Here is a 6,495-nt window from a genome sequence, read left to right as displayed (position 1 = left end):
AACTTCATTCCCATCCTAAATTTTACCTACCAACCTGAAACCAGTTTTCTTGGAAATGTTAAAACAATTAACTAGGCTAATTCCTAATTGAGAAGTTATTAAGAGAGGCGCCTGGGTGGCTCAGTCAGTTGAGCGTCCAACTTTGGCTCTGGTCACCATCTCGCAGTCTGTGAGTTCCAGCCCCACATCGGGCTCTGTGCTGACAGCTCAGAGCCTGGAGCCTGCTTCAGATTCTGTGTCTCCCCCTCTCTCTCTGCCCCTCCCCCACTCATGCTCTGTCTCTCTCTCTGTCAAAAATAAATACACATTAAAAAAAAAAAAGTTATTAAGAAGGTGAGCCACTCCACAACAATGACTTACACCTGCCATACTTGATGTATTCAAAGCTAGTGCTATTCACCGATGGTTACAGATGTTGGGGATACAGAGGATGGGAAGATCCTAGAATGTGAACTCTCCTATTATTTGTTCAAGAGAATCTTTCCACAAAAGGAAGACAATTGATCATTGGCTGCCTACTGACCCACGCTCCTCCCATGGACTATTGATCAGGGACAAAACAAGTAAAGAAGGATGAGATATGACCTTCAAAATGAAGGGACAAAGAGGTCAGGGGACACTTTGCTCAGCAAAACAGTAATAGGATTCGTGGTTTCAATCTCTATTGCTCACAGAAATAACCTGATTAGTAATGTACCCTGATTAGCTAAACTTTCAAAACATGTTTATTTATTTAAGAGAAAGGGGGGTGGGAGGGGAGGGACAGAGAAGGACACAGAGAAGCCCAAGTAGGTTCTGCATTGTCAGCACAGAGCCCAATGTGGAGCTTGAGCTCACGAACCATGAGATCATGACCTGAGCTGAAATCAAGAGTCAGATGTTTAACCAAAGGAGCCACCAGGCACCCTGCTAATTTTGAAATAATATGGAAAATGATCAAAATAGAATACCAGAAGAAAAAAAAATCAGAAACAAAATTGTATATCTCAAATTATTTCAATTACATGTACATATGTGCACATATCAAAAGAGATGTGGAGGAAAGATATCAAATGTTTATGATGTTTATTTCTGGGTTTGAGATTTTAAGTGATGTAGATTGCTTCTAGTAAAATTAATTCTATTTTTCAACATGCCCTGCATTACTTTTCAAATAAATCATTGTAAGTGATTTTTAAATGCTTATAAAAACTGATGAATACTTTGCCTTTTTTTTTTTGCATTCACTTTTACAGAATTTATCTTACACCTATTATATCAAACAGCATTTTTTAAAGTTCATTCATTTAATTACCTATTATTGAGAGGGAGAGAGTGCACATGCAGTGGGGAGGGGCAGAGCGAGAGGAGAGGAATCCTAAACAGGCTCCGCACTGTTAGCACAGAACCCGACACGGGGCTTGAGCTCACAAACCATGAGATCATGACCTGAACCAAAATCAAGAGTCAGTCCCTCAACCAAACGAGATACCCAGAAGCCCCTAAATCAAACAGCATTTTAAACATTGAGCACATAAACTCCCTAATATGAAAGACAAAAGTGTTTATCTTATTAGAAATAAGAAACACCATCGCTTATAGTCTTCAAACATCTCTGCACTCTTAACTTTCATAATTTGATAGGGCGTTCATGGGACAATCTGCAGATAACTAGTTTAACAGACAAATTAAAGAACTCCTGGAAGCAGACATGACCTAAATTGTTTATTACCTAAGACTTTTACAAACATTATTCACCCTAGCAGTAACAGGGAGCTGGGGAGTATTGCCTCTTCTGCAACCTGCACAGGAGGACCAATAATGTGGTGGAACTTGGGGCCCTGTCCAAGGCCCATGGAAGGCTTTTGCATGGCTCTTGCAGCCTGCACGTGTCAGCCCTGGCATCCCCCTGTGCTCGTGGACTAGTTTGGTGATCCTCTGGGTGTCAGGATTTCTTCTGATGGTTTATGGAATGGATCAAAGAAGATAACCTCAAAGAGTTTGTATGTAGAAACTTCACCCACCCAGTAAGAAGATTCCAGGGTTCTCAGCGCCCCACACGGGCATCCAACTCACTCCTCAGCAGCAGACTGAAGGCTTCCGGCAAACTTCAGCTGGTGGACACCGTGATGGGCAGGCTTGCCATCGGTTGCACCCTTAGGAATGGGGAGTTTACAGCCACCACCATGCACACAAATCCGATAGGTGACATAACCTTGCTCTATCCTGGTTTGTGCTCTTTATCAGCTGGCCTGGGGGGGAAGGGGCTATGGAGTGCAGAGGGCTGGGGGAGGGCGCCCTGAGAAGAAGACACCCATGGACTGCTTCTTCCACCACAGCTCCTGGACGTACTTGTAAGCACCCATCTTGGCTGCCCTTTGAGCTGATGGCTGCCCTGGGACAGAAAGGCTGCCTTTATTTCTTTTAAATTTATGCTATTAAAGTCTACAGCAGCGGTTCCCAAAGAGCTGTCCCTGCCGCAGCAGCAGCAGCATCACCTGGCAACTTGTCAGAAATGCAAATCATCAGGCCTTGCCCAGGACCTCCTGAAGGAGAAACTCTGTAGTTTAAGAAGCCCTCCCTCCAGGTGATTGCGATGCACCCTGAAGTTTGAGGACCACTGGTGTAAAGCCGGCGTTCATTACTCAAGCATGTAAATTCTCCTAAGGTTCTGCAAGTGGGGGCCAAAACTTTCAGCTGTGTAAAATGTGGGGTTGTGTTATTGCGGGATTAATGGATGGATTGAGGTGAGCCTGCTGGAGAGCAGGAAGGTTCATGCTGTGTCTGAATTCACTGTAGGGCGAGTTACGCTGGGGTTTTCTGATAAATATATTAGTCTGGAGAATGCAGACTGTCTATATTGAAATCCACGGTGCATTTCATTGACGAAAGGCTACATTAATTTAAATTGAGCTCATTGTTCACGGAGCCCACGTGACCTGTTTCACGGGGTTGGAGGAAGATTTTTTTTTTTTTAATTCCTACCTCTACTTGCCTGATAGCTTCGCTTTCTCAAGTTTGATTTTTCTTCTGTAATTCTTCCTTCTCTCCTCCATCCCTGCAAAGATGGTCGATTTCAAAATTTTTTGGAAAAGACTGACACTTCCTGGATTGGGAAGGTCCCCTTCTCAATTTCCCCTGTGGGGTCGTTGCTTACCCCATTGTGTCACACTTGGTTGTTCACGGATCAGGCATCTCCCCCCTAAATGGACGACCCTGACCGCTTGCAAGCAGGCACAGCTCCTTACACCTCCTTGCATCCCTAATTCTTCCTACGGGGCCTGGCAGACCCCAAGAGCTCAAAATCTAGTGGTGGAATGAATGAAAATTACAATTTCTGAAACATATTCCTTTATTCAGCATCAACATGTTCTACATAGATGATTTTAATACACGAAATGCATGCCAGAAACTGTACCTATATTAGTTTTAATACGTGAGGGATACAGGTACTTAAAATACCACGTCCTGTGCTGTTTACGGTTCGCTTCACCTTAACCTCATCAAGTTTTCAGGAACTTCCAGCAGATGGCACCAATAAATATTGTCATAGGAGCCAATTGGAAATTGGTTGATATTTTTCGACGTGGACTTAAAAAAAAAAAAAAAAGCAAGATGAATGAAACTTACTTAGCTCAGATGATAAAAATACCTGGCATTTGTTTAGCATTTTTTCAGGTAACAAAATACTTTTATATCCCTGTCTCAGTTCTGTCTCAGATTCTGTCAATGGACTGAGAAAATTCTATTATGCATTTTAGAATTTTGTTGGCATGTCCTTTAGTCACAGGTAGCAGGACAATGTATGACTCTTAGTGACCGTGTCATTAGTTTGTGTTTGTGACGCATCATTCTTTCAAAGACCAAAACTTTCTGTAGAAAATTTTGGCACGACCCTACGCATAAGAACTGAACAATAGTAACTCAGACACTAATAATTTAGCGAGCTACTCTTCTGGTTCATTGAACAGTAATGATTCCTTTCATTTAGAGGGTGTACTATGCATGCAAAGCACTTGCATAGACACAGCATTCTTTGATGCTTGCAGGAGCCCTATAACGTGGGTGAAGACACTGGCTCTCCTCCTGTCCGTTCCCATTCCCCATGCCTCCTCTTGGGCCCCATGAGGAGCCCTTCCCAGCTTGACCAGCTCAGGCTTAATATGTCACAAATCTTAGCAAAATTCCAGTGACGCATGAATGGTGATTAATATTGGTTTCACTTAGAAAATTACAAGGAAGTACTTAGGTTAAAAGTCATTTCTAAGCGCACAGAATTATCTGAGACTAGGGTCCCAGACAGGAATATCTACCTTTCCTCTCCCCTCCCAGCTAGACACAGTCAAGTTTCCTCCTGACATCTTCTAGAAAGCACTAATACACTTTAAACAGTACAACGTGCTGTACTGTTCTATCTCTATGAACATGCCCATTCTGAACAGTTTCTATAAATGGGATCATTCAGTGTGTGTATTTTGGGGCTAATATTGTCTTAGCACAGTATTTTTAAGATTCATTCATGTCTGGCAGGTCCGGTTGGTTTATTGTGTTGTTCAATTCTATTTCCTTATTGTTTTTCTGCCTGATTGTTCAATTTTTTTTTTTTAACGTTTATTCACTTTGGAGAGACAGAGAGAGACAGAGTGTGAGATGGGGAGGGGCAGAAAGAGAGGGAGACACAGAACCCGAGGCAGGCTCCAGCTCTGAGCTGTCAGCACAGAGCCTGGCGTGGGGCTCGAACTCATGAACCGTGAGATCATAATCTGAACCGAAGTCAGACGCTTAACCAACTGAGCCACCCAGGTGCCCCTATTTATTTCTTTTAAATATTTATTTTTGAGAGAGAAAGACTGCATGGGGGAGGGGCAGAGAGAGAGAGAGAGAGAGAGAGGGACAGAGGATCCGAAGCAGGCTTGGATAACACAGAGCCTGATGTGGGAGCTCACGACCACGAGATCATGACCTCAGCTGACGTCGGACCCTTAACCAACTGAGCCACCCAGGGGCCCTATTTTATACCGTTTAAAAAGCCCAATGGTTAAAAAGCTTCTATTGACATAAGAAGTCAAATTTTGAGAGGGTAAAAAAGAGGACTGTGTCGATTCTTTTGCCTTGTAAGAATGGGACCTCACTGAATAGTAATCAAGTTTACACAGAAGTGTCTGTTGCAAAATGTCTTTTGCAAGTCAGAAAAGGAGTTTTACAATGAGTCAAAGATGGCAGCGTAAGGTGCCTGCAAAGGCATCGGAGAATCAGGCTGATGCAACGTGCTGTACTTCTAGGCTCTCACACACAGCATGGTGACCATAGTGGCCGGTACTGTACTATATGCTTGAAATTTGCTCAAAGAGTAGATCTTAAGTTCTTAAATGTTCTCATCACACACACACACACACACACACACACACACACACGGTAATTACGTGAGGTGCTGGAGGTGTTAACTAACCTTATTGAGGTAATCACTTTGCAATATACACGTGTATCAAATCACCAGGTTGCACGCCTTAAATTTACACAACATTAGGTACTGACTGTATCTCAAGAAGGCTGGAAAATAAAGCAGAAAAAAAATGTACAGTACTTCCCTACGTTTGTCAATGTCGCTGCTGCTGGACAGGCTACCAATGCACGTAGACCAACTCGCCGAGGCTTGGCAGCGTGCTGCTTCATCAGGGGAAATATTAATCTTTTTGTTTTAAGAGAGAGTGAGTGAGTGGGAGAGGGAGAATCTTAAGCAGGCTCCACACTCAGCGTGGAGCCTGACATGGGGCTTGATCTCGTGACCTTGGGATCATGACCTGAGCCGAAATCAAGAGTGGGATGCTCAATTGACTGAGCGACCCAGGCACCCCGAAATATTAATGTTAATATCTAATGCTGAGTCCTTACACATACATAACCAAATTTCAAGAATTTAATGGCATGTTTGAGTTCACATTAAGGACCGTCTACATTGAGATTTCATAATTTACTTGATCCCCCACCATGCTTGATTCAACAGATTAGTGACCTTGTAGTTGAGAGTATGTCTGTCATTTCTTTTTTCCTTTCTACCTTACATGATAAGTGAAGTTCTAAGGCTTAAATAAAAAATCAAAAGGAATGGCCATGAGGTTGACTTCCTGGGAGAGGTTTGAGGTTTCGGGGACCCCTTTCTTCTAGATTGTGCTTACCCCTCTTAGCAAGGCAGGACCTGGGTTCAGGCGATTTTACTGTGCCCAGTTGTGTTCAGATTTGTAATCTTCTAGGGTAAGATTCTGTACTGGGAGAGGCTGGTTAGACAACAGAAGGATCACCATGACCTTCAAGCCTGTTCACTGCCATCTGTTAGACAAACAGATTTTTGCTTTTGTTGTCTATGGGGTTAGAGTAGGCTTATTGTTCTGACTGAGAGGAGGGATGATGTCACTTCTTTGCTGACTGCAGTCATTGTTTGGGAATGTATTGATATGGTTTTCTATAGCTGGCTTTGTAAGTGTTTTGCTTGTAAATGGCCGAGGTGTGCAGACGCAG

This window comes from Panthera onca, chromosome F2, assembly GCF_046562875.1.
Source record: "Panthera onca isolate mPanOnc1 chromosome F2, mPanOnc1 haplotype 2, whole genome shotgun sequence".
Taxonomy (NCBI): domain Eukaryota; kingdom Metazoa; phylum Chordata; class Mammalia; order Carnivora; family Felidae; genus Panthera; species Panthera onca.
This window is presented reverse-complemented; position numbering follows the sequence as displayed.